Source organism: Bufo bufo, chromosome 3 (assembly GCF_905171765.1).
Source record: "Bufo bufo chromosome 3, aBufBuf1.1, whole genome shotgun sequence".
Lineage (NCBI taxonomy): Eukaryota > Metazoa > Chordata > Amphibia > Anura > Bufonidae > Bufo > Bufo bufo.
Genome location: NC_053391.1, coordinates 139351088 through 139373544, shown reverse-complemented (window position 1 = coordinate 139373544; position 22457 = coordinate 139351088).

The window sequence follows — 22457 nt, the reverse complement described above, 5'->3', positions numbered from 1 at the left end:
TCAAAGCACAGTTTTTGTTCTGGGTTGAAATACAATTCCCAACCTAGCAATTTCCTAAATTAGTGGTTTCTGCTGTATCAGGCCTACTTTAAATCTATCCCTAAAAGGGTATATTAGATTCAAGGTGCTGATAGGGTCATTCTCAATAACTTTACACACACGCTACTGTGCATATCCAAGTCTAATTCTGTCCGTAAACGTATACCTGTCACCCAGCGCCTAAATAATAGGCCTCAAATTTAAATTCAGCTAAATCTGTCATTACTGCTGTGCCTGTATTAGTGTAATACGGTACCTAAATAGATAGCCAGATAGTGTTAGGTGTCTGTTTAAAAAGGCCTGAATTTGAATTCAATACATTGGGCCAAATAATATTTTTCTTATTGTGGTGAACGGTAACAATGAGGAAAACATCTAGTAGCGGACGCGGACATGGTCGTGGTGGTGTTAGTGGACCCTCTGGTGGTGGGAGAGGACGTGGCCATTCTGCCACAGCCACACGTCCTAGTGTACCAACTACATCAGGTCCCAGTAGCCGCCAGAATTTACAGGGATATTTGGTGGGGCCCAATGCTGTTCTAAGGATGGAAAGGCCTGAGCAGGTACAGGCATTAGTCAATTGGGTGGCCGACAGTGGATCCAGCACGTTCACATTATCTCCCACCCAGTCTTCTGCAGAAAGCGCACAGATGGCGCATGAAAACCAAGCCCATCAGTCTGTCACATCACCCCCATGCATACCAGGGAAACTGTCTGAGCCTCAAGTTATGCAGCAGTCTCTTATGCTGTTTGAAGACTCTGCTGGCAAGGTTTCCCAAGGGCATCCACCTAGCCCTTCCCCAGGGGTGGAAGAGATAGAATGCACTAACGCTCAACCACTTATGTTTCCTGATGATGAGGACATGGGAATACCACCTCAGCACGTCTCTGATGATGACGAAACACAGGTGCCAACTGCTGCATCTTTCTGCAGTGTGCAGACTGAACAGGAGGTCAGGGATGAAGACGATGCAGGGGACGATGAGGTCCTAGACCCCACATGGAATGAAGGTCGTGCCACTGACTTTCACAGTTCGGAGGAAGAGGCAGTGGTGAGACCGAGCCAACAGCGTAGCAAAAGAGGGAGCAGTGGGCAAAAGCAGAACACCCGCCGCCAAGAGACTCCGCCTGCTACTGACCGCTGCCATCTGGGACCGAGCACCCCAAAGGCAGCTTCAAGGAGTTCCCTGGCATGGCACTTCTTCAAACAATGTGCTGACGACAAGACCCGAGTGGTTTGCACGCTGTGCCATCAGAGCCTGAAGCGAGGCATTAACGTTCTGAACCTTAGCACAACCTGCATGACCAGGCACCTGCATGCAAAGCATGAACTGCAGTGGAGTAAACACCTTAAAAACAAGGAAGTAACACAGGCTCCCCCTGCTACCTCTTCTGCTGCTACCGCCTCGGCCTCTTCTGCTGCTGCCGCCTTGGCCTCTTCCTCCGCCTCTGGAGGAACGTTGGCACCTGCCGCCCAGCAAACATGGGATGTACCACCAACACCACCACCTGCGTCACCAAGCATCTCAACCATGTCACACGGCAGCGTTCAGCTCTCCATCTCACAAACATTTGAGAGAAAGCGTAAATTCCCACCTAGCCACCCTCGATCACTGGCCCTGAATGCCAGCATTTCTAAACTACTGGCCTATGAAATGCTGTCATTTAGGCTGGTGGACACAGACAGCTTCAAACAGCTCATGTCGCTTGCTGTCCCACAGTATGTTGTTCCCAGCCGGCACTACTTCTCCAAGAGAGCCTTGCCTTCCCTGCACAACCAAGTATCCGATAAAATCAAGTGTCCACTGCGCAACGCCATCTGTGGCAAGGTCCACCTAACCACAGATACGTGGACCAGTAAGCACGGCCAGGGACGCTATATCTCCCTAACTGCACACTGGGTAAATGTAGTGCCGGCTGGGCCCCAGGCGGAGAGCTGTTTGGCGCACGTCCTTCCGCCGCCAAGGATCGCAGGGCAACATTCTTTGCCTCCTGTCTCCTCCTCCTCCTACTCAGCTTCCTCCTCCTCTTCTTCCACCTGCTCATCCAGTCACACACCTTCACCACCAACTTCAGCACAGCCCGGGGTAAACGTCAGCAGGCCATTCTGAAACTCATATGTTTGGGAGACAGGCCCCACATCGCACAGGAGTTGTGGCGGGGTATAGAACAACAGACCGACGAGTGGTTGCTGCCGGTGAGCCTCAAGCCCGGCCTGGTGGTGTGCGATAATGGGCGAAATCTCGTTGCAGCTCTGGGACTAGCCGGTTTGACGCACATCCCTTGCCTGGCGCATGTGCTGAATTTGGTGGTGCAGAAGTTCATTCACAACTACCCCGACATGTCAGAGCTGCTGCATAAAGTGCGGGCCGTCTGTTCGCGCTTCCGGCGTTCACATCCTGCCGCTGCTTGCCTGTCTGCACTACAGCGTAACTTCTGCCTTCCCGCTCACCGCCTCATATGCGACGTGCCCACCAGGTGGAACTCCACCTTGCACATGCTGGACAGACTGTGTGAGCAGCAGCAGGCCATAGTGGAGTTTCAGCTGCAGCACGCACGGGTCAGTCGCACTGCGGAACAGCACCACTTCACCACCAATGACTGGGCCTCCATGCGAGACCTGTGTGCCCTGTTGCGCTGTTTCGAGTACTCCACCAACATGGCCAGTGGCGATGACGCCATTATTAGCGTTACAATACCACTTCTATGTCTCCTTGAGAAAACACTTAGGGCGATGATGGAAGAGGAGGTGGCCCAGGAGGAGGAGGAGGAGGAAGAGGGGTCATTTTTAGCACTTTCAGGCCAGTCTCTTCGAAGTGACTCAGAGGGAGGTTTTTTTGCAACAGCAGAGGCCAGGTACAAATGTGGCCAGACAGGGCCCACTACTGGAGGACGAGGAGGACGAGGATGAGGAGGAGGTGGAGGAGGATGAAGCATGTTCACAGCGGGCTGGCACCCAACGCAGCTCGGCCCATCACTGGTGCGTGGCTGGGGGGAAACGCAGGACGATGACGATACGCCTCCCTCAGAGGACAGCTTGTCCTTACCTCTGGGCAGCCTTGCACACATGAGCGACTACATGCTGCAGTGCCTGCGTAACGACAGCAGAGTTGCCCACATTTTAACGTGTGTGGACTACTGGGTTGCCACCCTGCTGGATCCACGGTACAAAGACAATGTGCCCACCTTACTTCCTGCACTGGAGCGTGATAGGAAGATGCGCGAGTACAAGCGCACGTTGGTAGACGCGCTACTGAGAGCATTCCCAAATGTCACAGGGGAACAAGTGGAAGCCCAAGGCGAAGGCAGGGGAGGAGCAAGAGGTCGCCAACGCAGCTGTGTCACGGCCAGCTCCTCTGAGGGCAGGGTTAGCATTGCAGAGATGTGGAAAAGTTTTGTCACCACGCCACAGCTAACTGCACCACCACCTGATACGGAACGTGTTAGCAGGAGGCAACATTTCACTAACATGGTGGAACAGTACGTGTGCACACCCCTCCACGTACTGACTGATGGTTTGGCCCCATTCAACTTCTGGGTCTCCAAATTGTCCACGTGGCCAGAGCTAGCCTTTTATGCCTTGGAGGTGCTGGCCTGCCCGGCGGCCAGCGTTTTGTCTGAACGTGTATTCAGCACGGCAGGGGGCGTCTATACAGACAAACGCAGCCGCCTGTCTACAGCCAATGTGGACAAGCTGACGTTCATAAAAATGAACCAGGCATCGATCCCACAGGACCTGTCCATCCCTTGTGCAGATTAGACATTAACTACCTCCCCTTAACCATATATTATTGTACTCCAGGGCACTTCCTCATTCAATCCTATTTTTATTTTCATTTTACCATTATATTGCGGGGCAACCCAAAGTTGAATGAACCTCTCCTCTGCCTGGGTGTCGGGGCCTAAAAATATCTGACAGTGGCCTGTTCCAGTGGTGGGTGACATGAAGCCTGATTCTCTGCTATGACATGAAGACTGATTCTCTGCTGAGTCGCTGACATGAAGCCTGAATCTCTGTTATGGGACCTCTCTCCTCTGTCTGGGTGCCGGGGCCTAAATTATATGACAATGGACTGTTCCAATGTTGGGTGACGTGAAGCATGATTCTCTGCTATGACATGAAGACTGATTCTCTGCTGACATGAAGCCAGATTCTATGCTATGTGACCTCTCTCCTCTGCCTGGGTGCCGGGGCCTAAAAATATCTAACAATGGACTGTTACAGTGGTGGGTGACGTGAAGCCTGATTCTCTGCTATGACATGAAGACTGATTCTCTGCTGACATGAAGCCAGATTCTCTGCTATGGGACCTCTCTCCAATTGATATTGGTTAATTTTTATTTATTTTATTTTTATTTTTATTCATTTCCCTATCCACATTTGTTTGCAGAGGATTTAACTACATTTTGCTGCCTTTTGCAGCCCTCTAGCCCTTTCCAGGGCTGTTTTACAGCCTTTTTAGATCCCGAACCCGAACTTCTCGAACCCGAACATCCAGGTGTTCGCTCAACTCTAGTTATGATGGCAGCTCAGGGAGCATGTCCTTTCTCAGGGGAGGCGAAAAATACAGGGTAGTCAAAAAAGTCTCAACTCTCACAGAGAAGAGAGTATCTTTAAAAAAAAAATTAACCTAATGCATTAAAACTGGCACAAAAGAAAAAAAACTCAGGGGTATCGGGAATAAGCCCTACTCGGATCCTGCCTAAAGCAGGATGCCCACGCTAATAAGAGCTATACCACACCAGAACCTCGCCTACTACATCCTGATTTGTTTATAGGCAGTACACCATTGCTTAGTTAACCTAGATGACGGACATGAGTCATTCCTGGTTTTGGTTTTAAAGAGTGCATTGAAAAAAATGTATGGAAACCCAGTCTATCTGTAATGCATAATATTTCACATAGAGTAAGATTCAAGGCCTCCATCAGGACAGTACAGGTGCCCAGACAAATAAGGGTTCAAGATTAATCAGTGAGCTGCCAACCACCTGCGACCCAGCAGTTATTGCAAGGGAGTGAAGATGTTATACAGAGGTTCTCTAACTCCAATTTCAAAGGTACATCAAAGCCCCTAACTGTGTGCAAATACGGTAAGAATAGTATTAAACACATGATAGCTGCAACTACTCACTGGCCTTATTGATATTTAGCATGCTATTGCTGAGGCCACTAATTGTCTCATGCTATATACGACTAGCAGGGAATTAAATGGTGAGCAGGATTTATTTATTTATTATTTTAACATTTGGGGACTTTGGAGAACATGTAGTAAGCTGGATACCCCTATTATTATAAAATAATGGGAGCATATTTGGTACATAATAATAGGCAAATCTTGTTCTCAACATGGTGCCATTCCCTTCTCCCCCACAGACACACTAAATACATGGTATGAGCTTCACAGTCTGCCAAAACATAATTTTGTTTTTTTCATTTCAATATCTCTGGGTCACTATGTTTTAAAAGAAGTATAATAACCTTTCTCAAGTCCCCCAAAATGGTATGCAATACAGTACAACATGGTGGTTGATGGACAAAATAGTAAGGCTCCAGATGTTTCTGATGTCTGCCTAGATGAGACTGGAAATGGACTACAGTAGGTGAATGAAAGACTCTCTAATAAAAACTCCTCTCTATGACCTTATGGCTTATTTAAGACCCTTTTACACATTCCAGTGATTTGGCCAATTATCGGGATTGGGATGAAACTCTCAATACTGAAAATTGGCTCTTGTAAATGTGCCAGCAATTGAGCAAGTGCTCGTTTGTCGACTGATCCAATCCTACGATAAAACTGTATAGGGGAGATGTAATAATGATTGTTCATTCTCATATGGAAGTAATGATTGCTGCATGCAAATACAGCTAACAAGTAGGTAATGATTGGGAATGAACATTTTTAGGAATATTAGTTCCCAATCATTTCCCACTGTATTGGCCCAGGTAATAAAACGTTGGAACGCCCTCACACATGGCGGATTCTTCCGCTATAGGTGTAAATTTTACAAAGTTGCGTTTTTTGTTGCGGATTAGGCTACTTTCGCACTAGCGTTTTTGCTGGATCCGGCAGGGATCGGCAAAAACGCTTCCGTTACTGATAATACAACCGGCTGCATCCGTTATAAACGGATCTGGTTGTATTATCTTTAACATAGCAAGGACGGATCCGTCATGAACACCATTGAAAGTCAATGGAGAACGGATCTGTTTTCTATTGTGTCAGAGAAAACTTAACCTTCCCCATTGACTTGCATTGTGGGTCATGCTGGATCTGTTTTGCTCTGCATCCCACGACGGAAAGAAAACCGCAGCATGGGTATGGGAACACAACCAAATGGAACAGAATGCATTTTGGAGCATTCCATTCTGTTCAGTTACTTTTGTCCCCATTGACAATGAATGGGGAGAAAACAGAAGCGTTTTTCTCCGGTATTGAGATCATATGACGGATAGTGACTGGTGCAATATAACTGCTTCCACAAAATACTGATTGAGGGGTGTGATACGACACCATCCACCAAATATAGATTGAGGCCTGCGAAACACCAGCTTCCACCAAATATTAAGGGGTTTGATATACTGGCTTCCAGCAAATACTCATTATTGGGTTCTATATACCTGTATCCGCAAAATACTGATAGAGGGTATTGATATACAGGCTTCCACCAAATATTGATTAAGGAGTTTGATTTACCAGCTTCCAGCAAATACTCATTATTGGGTTCTATATACCTGTTTCCACAAAATACTGATAGAGGGGATTGATATACCAGCTTCTGCAAAATATTGATTGAGGCCTGCGATATACCTGCTTCCACAAATATTGATTAAGGGGTTTGATTTACCGGCTTCCAGCAAATACTCATTATTGGGTTCTATATACATGTTTCCACAAAATACTGATAGAGGGTATTGATATACCGGCTTCCACTAAATAATTATTGAAGCCTGCGATGCACCAGCTTCCACCAAATATTGATTAAGGGGTTTGATTTACAGGCTTCTAGCAAATACTCATTATTGGGTTCTATATACCTGTTTCCACAAAATACTGATAGAGGGGATTGATATACCGGTTTCCACCAAATATTGATTGAGGCCTGTGATACACCAGCTTCCACCAAATATTAATAAAGGGGTTTGATTTACAGGCTTCCAGCAAATACTCAATATTGGGTTCTATACACCTGTTTACACAAAATACTGATAGAGGGGATTGATATACCAGCTTCCACTAAATATTGATTGAGGCCTGCGATATACCAGCTTCCACCAAATATTGATTATGGGGTTTGATTTACTGACTTCCAGCAAATACTAATTATTGGGTTCTATATACCTGCTTCCACAAAATACTGATAGAGGGGATTGATATACCGGCTTTCATCAAATATTGATTGAGGTCTGCGATACACCGGCTTCCACCAAATATTGATTAAGGGGTTTGATTTACCAGCTTCCAGCAAATACTCATTATTGGGTTCTATATACCTGTTTCCACAAAATACTGATAGAGGGGATTGATATACCGGCTTCCACAAAATATTGATTGAGGCCTGCGATATACCTGCTTCCACAAATACTGATTTTCTATAGGGACTTTGTCACAGTGTCATTTGGAAAATGACAGGCAGAGGAAGAGGCAGGCCATTCCACAGGGGTGGTAGGAGTCGGGCAGGTGCACCAGGCCGGAACCTAAGTGGGAAGTTGGAGAAGGTGTGTGCGATTACATCAAAGGACGCACCAAAGTTGGTTGAGTGGCTCACTCAGCCTTCCGCTTCTGCACCCTCCTCATCCTCTGTATCAGCACCCTCCTCACTTTCTGCTGTGTGCACCCCCAAAGACACCACCACCACCACTATAGCTCCTCCACTCGAGTCAGAGGAATAATTTTCCCACCCATTCCCAGAGATCAGCCCAAGGAGGGTGGTCCCCGCTGTTGCTGCCTACTCCGAGATCTCTAATGTCAGTGCTGGTAAAGGTGACAATGTTGACGTGTCGATGGACGTCACGTGTGTGCCCAAAAGAGAGGAAGAGGAGGGGAGTTGAGAAGGAGAGACTGAGCAGCAGATAGGGAGGAGAAGGAGGAGAAGCAGGCAGAACTTGCAGTGCACAGGAGGCAAAAAGCAGACTGCAAAATGTATCTCGAGTGAGCCATCCACCATGCACTGTCACATCTGGCGCTCCCCGGACACCGACACATGGCTCCGCAGTGTGGGCTTTTTTTAACATGACAGCTGCTGACAATAGGGTTGCCATCTGCAGGCTGTGCTGTCAATGCATGAGTCACAGTAAGCCCAACACTCACCTAGGGACAACCGCCTTAAGAAGGCACCTGGCCTCCCATCACCGAGCTTAGTGGGAGCAACACCGTCAGAACCCACAAAGCCACACTCCTGGCACTCCACATCCTGCCTCTTCTCCTTCTCCTCTCACCTCTCACATTTGTCCTCCACTTCACTTTCCACCGTGCCGTCGTCACGTTCATCTGGCAAAAGGCAGGCCAAAATGTTCAAACGTAAAAAAAGTTGATGACGCCGGATAACCCTCTTGCCCAAAGTATGACCGCCGGCTTGTCGGAACTGCTAGCCCGCCAACTACTGCTATATAAACAGGTGGACTCGGAGGCCTTTAGAAAATTTGTGGCCATCCAGAAGGAAATATTTCTCCCAGAAGGGCATCCAAGAGCTATATGGCCATGTTCAGTGGCAAGTGAATGTATCTCTGGCACATAGAGTCGTTGCCAAAATACATCTGACCACAGACACGTGGTCTAGCAAATACGGTCAGGGAAGGTACATAACTTTTACTGCCCACTAAATGAACCTTCTGACGGCTATCAAGCATGCAACCCGTGGCACCCATGTGGATTTGGTATTACCGCCACCGATTGCATGCAGGCCTGCCTCTTCTTCTCCTCCTCCTACTCCATCCTCCATCTCCTCGGCTGACTCCTCCTTTTCCACTGCTACCGCTTCTTCTCCTGCACCCCCCAGCTCCCCAGAACCTATTTTATGTGCCAGGTGAGACATTGCCATGCTGTGCCTGGAAACCAAGAGCCACAACGGTCCTGCACTCATTTCAGCTCTGCGGTCACAGGCCGATCAGTGGCTAACCCCGCTCAATTTGCCCAGGAAAATCTCTGGCCATTTTAGAAGATCTTACACGGCCATGGCTTGCCTTGCTTATGGTCAGCAGCAACACCACCTGCCCCTCAGAAGTCTGATTTGTCACTGCCCGATGTGCTGGAACTCCACCTTGTATATGCTTGATAGGCTGCTCCAGTAGAAACGTGCCGTTAACGACTACCTGTGCGAACTCTGTGGCAGGACAGTTTCTGCAGAGTTTTATGTTTTTTTCACTGTGCCAGTGGCTGCTCATGCGCGACGCATGCAGACTTCTGTGGCCATTTAATGAGATTACCAAACTGGTCAGTGGCAGCCAGGGCAACATCAGTGACATTGTACCTTACGCCTTCTTTCTGGAGCGTGCATTGCGTCGTGTCATTGATCAAGCCGTCGAGGAGCAGGAGCAGGAAAATGAGGAAGTCGTCATGCTGAAAGAATTCCCAAGGGGGGCTACTCCATCTGAGACAAGTCAGCAGGAGTCTGAAGAGGAGCCAGAGGAGGATGGTACCTGAGGGAAGGAGGAGGAGCAAGAAGAGCAGGCTTTAAACTTTTCTCTTATCCCGGGTATTGTCCGTGGCTGGCGGGAGGAGACCGAAGACGACATTCTCCTGGGTAATGAGCAGGAGCCAGGCCGCTCCTCCGCTTCCAATTTAGTGCTCCAGTGTTTTAAGAGGGACCCCCGTATAAAAAGCATAAAGGGCAAGGACCAGTACTGGGTGGCAACGTACTTAGACCCCCGATACAAACACAAAATTGCGGACATGTTACCAGAATCACAGAGGGCTGTCAGAATGCAGCATTTCCAGGCCTTGCTTCGAGAGATGCTGCATTCTGCTGTTGCGGGCACTGGCAGAGGAATTTCCACCCACAGAGAAACAATTGCGGGTACCAATCCTACAGCGCCTACAAGAAGAGGGCAGTTTGAAGATGTGTTGGTCACTTCGGATTAGTGATGAGCGGCAGGGGTCATATTCGAATTCGCAATATTTCGCGAATATTTCGCGAATATTTCGTAGAATATTCGTAGAATATTCGCAAATTCGAATATTCGTTATATTCTACGATTTTTTTTACTCAAAAAATCGGCAAGGTAATGATCGTGTGATATGTGAATTTTTGGATTCGAATTTTCGAATTTTCGAATTTTTATTGCGAATTTTTCAACTTTTAGACAAAGAATATTATAGCACTATATTAGCTAAATTGCTCTATATTCGTTTTTTTTTCCGAATATTCGCTATATTGCTATAACTTTGTTTTTTCGAATATTCGTAATATTCTAAAACAAGAATATATAGCAATATAGCGAATATTCGAAAAAAATGAATATAGAGCAATTTAGCTAATATAGTGCTATAATCTTCTTTGTCTAATAGTTGTAATTTTTTTCTCATCTGAAGTTCAGATTGGAAAAAAATTACAACTATAAAAAAAGATTATAGCACTATATTAACTAAATTGCTCCATATTAGTTTTTTTTCGAATATTCGCTATATTGCTAAAACAAGAATATATAGCAATATAGCGAATATTCGAAAAAAAAAGAATATAGAGCAAAATTCGCAAACAACACTACTCCTAAAGTCAAGAATATTGCAGCCTTCTTATTGGCCCACAAGCTAGAAGCAGGGAGGGATCATGTGTACTGATAAAAAAATAAAAAAATAGAATATAAAACAAATAAAAAAATAAAAATTGAATATTCGAAATTACGAATATATATCACTATATTCTAAATATTCGCAAATTTTCGAAGTACCTATATTCGCAATAAAAATTCGAAATTCGAATATTCGTGATCAACACTACTTCGGATATGAGATCATTCTTGCATCATATACAGCCGTCCTCCGGATCCAGCCTCAGGGAACGCCTAGACTGACAGGTATCCGACTACATCGGGTTAACGGCCGATGTGGACGCTCTGAGAAGTGAGGAACCCTTGGACTACTGGATGTGCAGGCTTGACCTGTGGCCAGAGATGGTACAATTTGCCATGGAACTCTTGGCTTGCCCCTTGTCGAGTGTCCTGTCCAATAGGACGTTCATCGCATCAGGGGGGAATTGCGACCAATAAGCGCACTCGCCTAGCTCACTACAATGTGGAATACCTCACGCTTCTAAAAATGAATGAGGCATGGATCTCGGAGGAATTCAACACCTGTGACGACCACGTTTAATAGAATTTCCTCATGCCAACCCACACGTATCCGCCACCACAAATAACAAAGAATGGTCCCTGTCTTACGTAAATAGAGCGGCATAAAAGGCCTTTTCTCTCCGGTGAATGCCTAATGTTTGGGGCCACTGAGAAATTCAACACCTGTTACGACCACGTTTTTATCGAATTTCAACTATTATTATTAGTTTTTTTTTTCAAGAGGGGGCATTTCGTTAGCCATGTTTTTAATCCAACTTTATATTTTTAGTTCTTTTAAACATATGTATTTGACATGTACAGTCAGGTCCATAAATATTGGGACATTGACACAATTCTAACATTTTTTGCTCTATACACCACCACAATGGATTTGAAATGAAACAAACAAGATGTGCTTTAACTGCAGACTGTCAGCTTTAATTTGAGTGTACAGGGAGTGCAGAATTATTAGGCAAGTTGTATTTTTGAGGATTAATTTTATTATTGAACAACAACCATGTTCTCAATGAATCCAAAAAACTCATTAATATCAAAGCTGAATATTTTTGGAAGTAGTTTTTAGTTTGTTTTTAGTTTTAGCTATTTTAGGGGGATATCTGTGTGTGCAGGTGACTATTACTGTGCATAATTATTAGGCAACTTACAAAAAAACTAATATATACCCATTTCAATTATTTATTTTTACCAGTGAAACCAATATAACATCTCAACATTCACAAATATACATTTCTGACATTCAAAAACAAAACAAAAACAAATCAGTGACCAATATAGCCACCTTTCTTTGCAAGGACACTCAAAAGCCTGCCATCCATGGATTCTGTCAGTGTTTTGATCTGTTCACCATCAACATTGCGTGCAGCAGCAACCACAGCCTCCCAGACACTGTTCAGAGAGGTGTACTGTTTTCCCTCCTTGTAAATCTCACATTTGATGATGGACCACAGTTTCTCAATGGGGTTCAGATCAGGTGGACAAGGAGGCCATGTCATTAGATTTTCTTCTTTTATACCCTTTCTTGCCAGCCACGCTGTGGAGTACTTGGACGCGTGTGATGGAGCATTGTCCTGCATGAAAATCATGTTTTTCTTGAAGGATGCAGACTTCTTCCTGTACCACTGCTTGAAGAAGGTGTCTTCCAGAAACTGGCAGTAGGACTGGGAGTTGAGCTTGACTCCATCCTCAACCCAAAAAGGCCCCACAAGCTCATCTTTGATGATACCAGCCCAAACCAGTACTCCACCTCCACCTTGCTGGCGTCTGAGTCGGACTGGAGCTCTCTGCCCTTTACCAATCCAGCCACGGGCCCATCCATCTGGCCCATCAAGACTCACTCTCATTTCATCAGTCCATAAAACCTTAGAAAAATCAGTCTTGAGATATTTCTTGGCCCAGTCTTGACGTTTCAGCTTGTGTGTTTGTTCAGTGGTGGTCGTCTTTCAGCCTTTCTTACCTTGGCCATGTCTTTGAGTATTGCACACCTTGTGCTTTTGGGCACTCCAGTGATGTTGCAGCTCTGAAATATGGCCAAACTGGTGGCAAGTGGCATCTTGGCAGCTGCACGCTTGACTTTTCTCAGTTCATGGGCAGTTATTTTGCGCCTTGGTTTTTCCACACGCTTCTTGCGACCCTGTTGACTATTTTGAATGAAACGCTTGATTGTTCGATGATCACGCTTCAGAAGCTTTGCAATTTTAAGAGTGCTGCATCCCTCTGCAAGATATCTCACTATTTTTAACTTTTCTGAGCCTGTCAAGTCCTTCTTTTGACCCATTTTGCCAAAGGAAAGGAAGTTGCCTAATAATTATGCACACCTAATATAGGGTGTTGATGTCATTAGACCACACCCCTTCTCATTACAGAGATGCACATCACCTAATATGCTTAATTGGTAGTAGGCTTTCGAGCCTATACAGCTTGGAGTAAGACAACATGCATAAAGAGGATGATGTGGTCAAAATACTCATTTGCCTAATAATTCTGCACGCAGTGTATTTACATCCAAATCAGGTGAACAGTGTAGGAATTACAACAGTTTGCATATGTGCCTCCCACTTGTTAAGGGACTAAAAGTAATGGGACAGAATAATAATCATAAATCAAACTTTCACTTTTTAATACTTGGTTGCAAATCCTTTTCAGTCAATTACAGCCTGAAGTCTGGAACGCATAGACATCACCAGACGCTGGGTTTCATCCCTGGTGATGCTCTGCCAGGCCTCTACTGCAACTGTCTTTAGTTCCTGCTTGTTCTTGGGGCATTTTCCCTTCAGTTTTGTATTCAGCAAGTGAAATGCATGCTCAATGGAATTCAGGTCAGGTGATTGACTTGGCCATTGCATAGCATTCCACTTCTTTCCCTTAAAAAAAACTCTTTGGTTGCTTTTGCAGTATGCTTTGGGTCATTGTCCATCTGCACTGTGAAGAGCCGTCCAATGAGTTCTGAAGCATTTGCTGAATATGAGCAGATAATATTGCCCGAAACACTTCAGAATTCATCCTGCTGCTTTTGTCAGCAGTCACATCATCAATAAATACAAGAGAACAAGTTCCATTGGCAGCCATACATGCCCACGCCATGACACTACCACCACCATGCTTCACTGATGAGGTGGTATGCTTAGGATCATGAGCAGTTCCTTTTCTTCTCCATACTCTTCTCTTCCTATCACTCTGGTACAAGTTGATCTTGGTCTCATCTGTCCATAGGATGTTGTTCCCAAACTGTGAAGGCTTTTTTAGATGTCGTTTGGCAAACTCTAATTTGGCCTTCCTGAGTTTGAGGCTCACCAATGGTTTACATCTTGTGTTGAACCCTCTGTATTCACTCTGGTGAAGTCTTCTCTTGATTGTTGACTTTGACACACATACACCTACCTGAAGGAGAGTGTTCTTGATCTGGCCAACTGTTGTGAAGGGTGTTTTCTTCACGAGGGAAAGAATTCTTCGGTCATCCACCACAGTTGTTTTCCGTGGTCTTCCGGGTCTTTTGGTGTCGCTGAGCTCACCGGTGCGTTCCTTCTTTTTAAGAATGTTCCAAACAGTTGTTTTGGCCACGCCTAATGTTTTTGCTATCTCTCTGATGGGTTTGTTGTGTTTTTTCAGCCTAATGATGGCTTGCTTCACTGATGGTGACAGCTCTTTGGATCTCATCTTGAGAGTTGACAGCAACAGATTCCAAATGCAAATAGCACACTTGAAATTAACTCTGGACCTTTTATCTGCACATTGTAATTGGGATAATGAGGGAATAACACACACCTGGCCATGGAACAGCTGAGAAGCCAATTGTCCCATTACTTTTGGTACCTTAACAAGTGGGAGGCACATATGCAAACTGTTGTAATTCCTACACCGTTCACCTGAGTTGGATGTAAATGCCCTCAAATTAAGGCCTCATGCACACGACCGTTGTGTGCATCCGTGGCCGTTGTGCCGTTTTCCGTTTTTTTTCGCAGACCCATTGACTTTCAATGGGTCCGTGGAAAAATCGGAAAATGCACCGTTTTGCAGCCGAGACCGTGATCCCTGTATCCTGTCCGTCAAAAAAATATGACCTGAATATACTAAAAGAACTGTGTACATGACTGCCCCCTGCTGCCTGGCAGGTGCTGCCAGGCAGCAGGGGGCAGCCCCCCCCCTGTAGTTAACATATTGGTGGCCAGTGCGTCCGGCCCCCCCCCCTCCCTCCCCTGTAGTTAACTCATTGGTGGCCAGTGGGCCCCCCTCTTTCCCCTGTAGTTAACTCATTGGTGGCCAGTGGGCCCCCCTCCCTCCCCTGTAGTTAACTCGTTGGTGGCCAGTGCGGCCGGCCCCCCTCCCTCCCCTGTAGTTAACTCGATGGTGGCCAGTGGGCCCCCTCCCTCCCCTGTAGTTAACTCGTTGGTGGCCAGTGCGGCCGGCCCCCCTCCCTACCCTGTAGTTAACTCGTTGGTGGCCAGTGGGCCCCCCTCCCTCCCCTGTAGTTAACTCGTTGGTGGCCAGTGCGGCCGGCTACCCTCCCTCCCCTGTAGTTAACTCGTTGGTAGCCAGTGGGCCCCCTCCTCCCTTCCCTGTAGATAACTCGTTGGTGGCCAGTGGGCCTTCTCCCCTCCCTCCCCCTCCTAATTAAAATCTCCCCCCTATCATTGGTGGCAGCGGAGTGTACCGATCGGAGTCCCAGTTTAATCGCTGGGGCTCCGATCGGTAACCATGGCAACCAGGATGCTACTGCAGTCCCGGTTGCCATGGTTACTTAGCAATTTGTAGAACCATTAGACTTACCTGCGAGCTGCGATGTCTGCGTCCGGCCGGGAGCTCCTCCTACTGGTAAGTGACATGACCTGTCACTTACCAGTAGGAGGAGCTCCCGGCCGGACGCAGACATCGTTGGTGGCCAGTGGGCCCCCCTCCCTCCCCTGTAGTTAACTCGTTGGTGGCCAGTGCGTCCGGCCACCCTCCCTCCCCTGTAGTTAACTCGTTGGTGGCCAGTGGGCCCCATCCTCCCTTCCCTGTAGATAACTCGTTGGTGGCCAGTGGGCCTTCTCCCCTCCCTCCCCCTCCTAATTAAAATCTCCCCCCTATCATTGGTGGCAGCGGAGTGTACCGATCGGAGTCCCAGTTTAATCGTTGGGGCTCCGATCGGTAACCATGGCAACCAGGACGCTACTGCAGTCCCGGTTGCCATGGTTACTTAGCAATTTGTAGAACCATTAGACTTACCTGCGAGCTGCGATGTCTGCGTCCGGCCGGGAGCTCCTCCTACTGGTAAGTGACATGACCTGTCACTTACCAGTAGGAGGAGCTCCCGGCCGGACGCAGACATCGCAGGCGCAGCTCGCAGGTAAGTATAATGGTTCTACAAATTGCTAAGTAACCATGGCAACCGGGACTGCAGTAGCGTCCTGGTTGCCATGGTTACCGATCGGAGCCCCAGCGATTAAACTGGGACTCCGATCGGTACACTCCGCTGCCACTATTGATAGGGGGGAGATTTTAATTAGGAGGGGGAGGGATGGGAGAAGGCCCACTGGCCACCAACGAGTTAACTACAGGGGAGGGAGGGGGGGCCCACTGGCCACCAACGAGTTAACTACAGGGGAGGGAGGGGGGGCCCACTGGCCACCAATGAGTTAACTAGAGGGGAGGGGGGCCCACTGGCCACCAATGAGTTAACTACAGGGAAGGGAGGGGGGCCCACTGGCCACCAATGAGTTAACTACAGGGGAGGGGGGCCCACTGGCCACCAATGAGTTAACTACAGGGGAGGGAGGGGGGGGGCCCACTGGCCACCAACGAGTTAACTACAGGGGAGGGAGGGGGGCCCACTGGCCACCAACGAGTTAACTACAGGGGAGGGAGGGGGGGCCCACTGGCCACCAATGAGTTAACTAGAGGGGAGGGAGGGGGGCCCACTGGCCACCAATGAGTTAACTACAGGGAAGGGAGGGGGGCCCACTGGCCACCAATGAGTTAACTACAGGGGAGGGGGGCCCACTGGCCACCAATGAGTTAACTACAGGGGAGGGAGGGGGGGGGGGGCCCACTGGCCACCAACGAGTTAACTACAGGGGAGGGAGGGGGGCCCACTGGCCACCAACGAGTTAACTACAGGGGAGGGAGGGGGGGCCCGCTGGCCACCAACGAGTTAACTACAGGGGAGGGCTGCCCCCTGCTGCCTGGCAGCACCTGCCAGGCAGCAGGGGGCAGTCATGTACACAGTTCTTTTAGTATATTCTAACCTGAAGCGTCCCCATCACCATGGGAACGCCTCTGTGTTAGAATATACTGTCGGATTTGAGTTTCACGATGTAACTCAAATCCGACTGTATATTCTAACATAGAGGCGTTCCCATGGTGATGGGGACGCTTCAAGTTAAAATATACCATCGGATTGGAGAAAACTCAGATCCTATGGTATATTAACTCCTGACTTTACATTGAAAGTCAATGGGGGATGGATCCGTTTGAAATTGCACCATATTGTGTCAACGTCAAACGGATCCGTCCCCATTGACTTGCATTGTAATTCAGGACGGATCCGTTTGGCTCCGCACGGCCAGGCGGACACCAAAACGACTTTTTTTTCATGTCCGTGGATCCTCCAAAAATCAAGGAGGACCCACGGACAAAAAAACAGTCACGGATCGTGGAAAAACGGAACCCCGTTTTGCGGACCGCAAAAAAATACGGTCGTGTGCATGAGGCCTAAAGCTGACAGTCTGCAGTTAAAGCACATCTTGTTTGTTTCATTTCAAACCCATTGTGGTGGTGTATAGAGCCAAAAATGTTAGAATTGTGTCAATGTCCCAATATTTATGGACCTGACTTTATTTGTACTGGCCTGCAGTAAAATTTATATCTAATGACCGTCTAATATACCTCCAGCCACATAATCACTTGTTCTTTTCTATACATTGAATTAATAATTTTTGGGGCCTGTTCTCCACTGGCCTAAAGTAAAATTGTTATCCAATGACCGTCTAATATACCTCCAGCCACATAATCACTTCATGTTTTCTGTACAGTGAATGCCTAATGTTTGGGGCCTATACTCCAATGGCCTGCAGTAAAATTGATATTCAATGACTGTCTAATATACCTCCAGCCACATAATCACTTGATGTTTTCTGTCCGTTGAATGAATAATTTTTGGGGCCTGTAGTCCACTGGCCTGCAGTAAAATTGATATCCATTGACCGTCTAATATATCTCCAGCCACATAATCACTTGATCTTTTTTGTACAGTGAATGTATAATTTTTGGGGCCTATAATCTAACTGGCCAACAGTAAAATTGTTATACTGTGGCCGCTTAATGTACCTTCAGCCACATTATCAATTGTTCTTTTCTGTATGGTGAATGAATAATTTTTGGGACCTGTAGTCCTCTGGCCTACAGTAAAATTTATATCCAATGACCGTCTAATATACCTTCAGCCACATAATCACTTGATGTTTTCTGTCCGGTGAATAAATAATGTTTGGGGCCTGTAGTCCACTGGCCTGCAGTAAAATTGATATCCATTGACCTTCTAATATACCTCCAGCCACATACCGTATTTTTTGCCTTATAAGATGCACCCCCCCAGTGGGGGAAAAATAGCGTCTTATGGGGGCGAATGCTGCGGCCGTCGGGTGTATCGGCTGAGAGGGAAGAGGGGCTGGGGGCCGGAATCTGTTTCTGTAATGGCAGCGGGGTCCGGTGCAGTCACTGTATTCTACTACACCGGGCCCTGCTCACTGTAGTATAATCATATATAACCTTTAGTTATTGTTAAACTATTCAAATCATCTGAAATCCAGCTCTTGTTGTATTTACTACTAACTTCATAGCAGTCAGGAGTCCGGGCGGGCGGCAGCGCAACTCACTACGTCACGCGCCTGCTCCGCCCACTTTATGAATGAAGCAGGCGGCGCAGGTGCGTGATGTAGTGAGTCACGCTGCCGCCCGTCCGGCCTCCTGGCTGCTACAAAGTTAGCAGTAAGTAGTACATGCACTGGATTTGAGATGATTTGAATAGTTTAACAATACCTGCAAGTTAGATATGATTATACTACAGTAAGCGGGGCCCGATGTTGTAGAATACAGTGACTGAACCGGGCCCCGCTGCCATTACAAAACCAAATGCCGGCCCCCATTCACTACACAGGGACACTGTTATGGGGGATCTGTGGATGACACATTAGATAAGATGCTATATATGTGTCATCCACAGATCCCCCATAGCATTGTCATGCCATCCACAGATGCCCCCATAACAGTGCAATCCACAGATGCCCTCATAATGATCCCCCATAACAGTGCCATCCACAGATGCCCCCATAACAGTGCTATCCACATATGCCCCCATAACTGTGCCATCCACATATGCCCCCATAACAGTGCCATCCACAGATGCCCCCATAACAGTGCCATCCACAGATCCCCCATAATAGTGTCATCCACAGACTACCATTAGTTTAAACCCACTAAAAGCACACCTTTTGGTTAAAAATATATTTTTTCTTATTTTCCTCCTCAAAAACATAGGTGCGTCTTATGGGCCGGTGCGTCTTATAAGGTGAAAAATACGGTAATCACTTGATCTTTTCTGTACGGTGAATGCCTAGTTTTTGGGGCCTGTAATCAAACTGGCCAACAGTAAAATTTATATCCAATGACCGTCTTATATATCTGCAGCAACATAATCACTTGATGTTTTTTGTCCGGTAAATGCCTCATGTTTGGGGCCTGTACTCCCCTGGTCTAAAATAAAAATTTTCTAGCCTCCAGCAGGGCACATTTTTGACAGTTTCCCTTTAAGACGCATAAAAATGGCCCCTGATTAAAATACATATTTTTTGTGGAAATTTTTGCCATTGATCACCCTCTGGTATGTCACTGTCCATGTTGTGGGATGATATGCGCACTTCTAGTAAGTATTTGGTGGCTGAAAATATGACCTGAAGGTTTTTCAGGTTCAACTGCCATTAAAGTGAATGTGGCCCGCCTCGAACTTGCGGTTCGCGAACATTTGATCACATTCACACGATCGCATTCGTGAATCGTCCCGGCCGATGTTCGTCTATCACTACATGTGAGGGCCCTCTTACACGGATGGGTATACATCAAATGAATGACAGACTATCAGAAGACACTGAAGACCTAACCCCAGATGTTAAAGGGATTGTCTCACTTCAGCAAGCACGACCACCACTGATGGATTTGAGGGTGATCTGTAACCATGGAAATGAGCAGTGTATAATGTGATGGAAAAATCAATCTAGGCAGCAAAGGAAGCAATATGGACAATCACAATACATTAGTATTGATAAATGCTACTTGCTGAAGTGAGACAACCCCTTTAAGTGAATGCTGACATGGTCACTGTAAAGCATGCCGAAAATTATTGCCTACCGTTGTTGCCTGCTTGATAATGTTTTATTCATTTTGTTATATTTAATTAATATTTGTAAATATTGTGCAGTATAAAATACACAATCTTTTAGTGAGAGACAGATTTTTTTTAAACTCATTCTGCACTATACAAAATAATTTACTGTGAGGTGTGCTTATCAGCAGAATTAGAAAAGCCTGAAGGCTTAGTCATTAACACAGCACGCTGCCAAGTGGGAAACCTAATTTTGATACATTGCCTGTCTGGCAGCCTTTTCTATGGCTGATTGGGAATGATCATGCTGTTCATACAACACTTGCAGTGCCAGTTTGAAGCTACTGTAGGTACAGCTTTGCAAGAAGCTATTGAAATTCTGCCAGAAAGCTTTGGAAGTGAAATGAAAAGATTCTTCAAGAGGCAATACAGCAAATCTACAGTTCTGTTACAACACAAGTTGGATAAAGTAACAAAATAGTTTGAATGTAAAAAATAGCCTGGCAGGACTGGCAGTATGCATTTCTATAAATGCTCCATGAATCTTTATATACAAATAACTATTATTTCTGCTTATTTAAAATAATTGCAGTTCTACCATACTAGCTTAGAAATGAATGGAGTCATTTATCAAAATGGTGTAAAATGAACTGGCTTAGTTACCCAGAGCAATCAATCAGATTCCACCTTTCATTTTCGAAAGGAGCGGTTAAAAATGAAAGGCGGAATCTGATTGGTTCCTATGGGCAACTGAGCCATTTCTACTTTACACCAGTTTGATAAATGACCCCATAAGTTCTGTTAACTTAACCCCTTCTACCCCGGGCCAGTTTTTCCCCTCCTGCCCAGGCCATTTTTTGCAAATGTGACACGTGTCACTTTATGTGGTAATAACTTTGGAACACTTTTATTTATCCAAGCCATTCAGAAATTGTTTTCTCATGACACATTTTACTTCATGATAGTCATAAATTTGAGTTAATATATTTCACCTTTATTTATGAAAAAATCCCAAATTTACAAAAAAAAATAAGAAATAAAAAATTTTCAAAATTTCTATTTCTCTGCTTTTAAAACAGAAAGTGATATCAAATAAAATATTTATCACTTACCATTCCCCATATGTCTAATTTGTGTTGGCATCATTTTGTAAAAGTCATTTTATTTTTTTAAGACGTTAGAAGGCTTAGAATTTTAGAAGCAATTCTTCAAATTTTTAAGGAAATTTCCAAAACCCACTTTTTAAGGACCAATTCAGGTCTGAAGTCACTTTGTGGGGCTTACATAGTAGAAACCCCCCATAAATTACCCCATTGTAGAAACTACACCCCTCAAGTAACTCAAAACTGATTTTACAACTTTTTTTTAACCCTTTAGGTGTTCCACAAGAATTAAAGGAAAATAGAGATGAATGAAAACATTCTGACAGGGTAGATCATGTGCTATTTTTTATAGAGCAGGTTGTTACGGATGGGGTGATATCAAATATGACTACTTTCTTTGTTTGTTTCAGTTTTACATAATAAATCTTTTTTTTTTAAATATGTTTTCTGTCACCATATTTATTTTTTATTTTTCTGCCGATCGTCTTGTGCAGCGACTTGTTTTTTGCAGGAAGAGTTGACGTTTTTATTGGTACCATTTTTGGATACATATGATTTTTTGATCATTCATTATTACACTTTATGGGGCAAGGTGACCAAAACATTGGTTGTTTTGACACAGTTTTTATTTATTTATTTTTACAGCGCTCACCTGAGGGGTTAGGTCATTGTTATAGAGCAGATCGTTACGGACTTGGCAATACCTAATATGTATACTTTTTCTTATTTATTTAACACAATAATAGCATTTTTTTAAACCCAAAAAATTATTTTTTTGTGTCTCCATAGTGCAATGTGTGATGCGAACACATTGCTCCCACATAGAATCCGGACCAATTCATTTCAATTGATCTGTGTCCCGAGCGTTGGTTTTCATGCATCACTTGTGCGTTGCGTGAAAATCACAGAATGTTCTATATTTAGCGATTTTCAAGCAACGCTGGCCCTATAGAAGTGAATGGGGCTGCGTGAAAATCGCATCACATCCTCCAACAAGTGCGGATGCGATGCGTTTTTCACGGATGGTTAAGAGATTTTGTTTGTGAACATTCAGTTTTTTATTATGCGCGTGCAAAATGCATTAAATGCATTAAATCGCATTGCACCCGCGCGATAAAAACTGAACAACTGAACATGATCGCAAACAAAACTGAATGGACTTGCTTGCGAAATC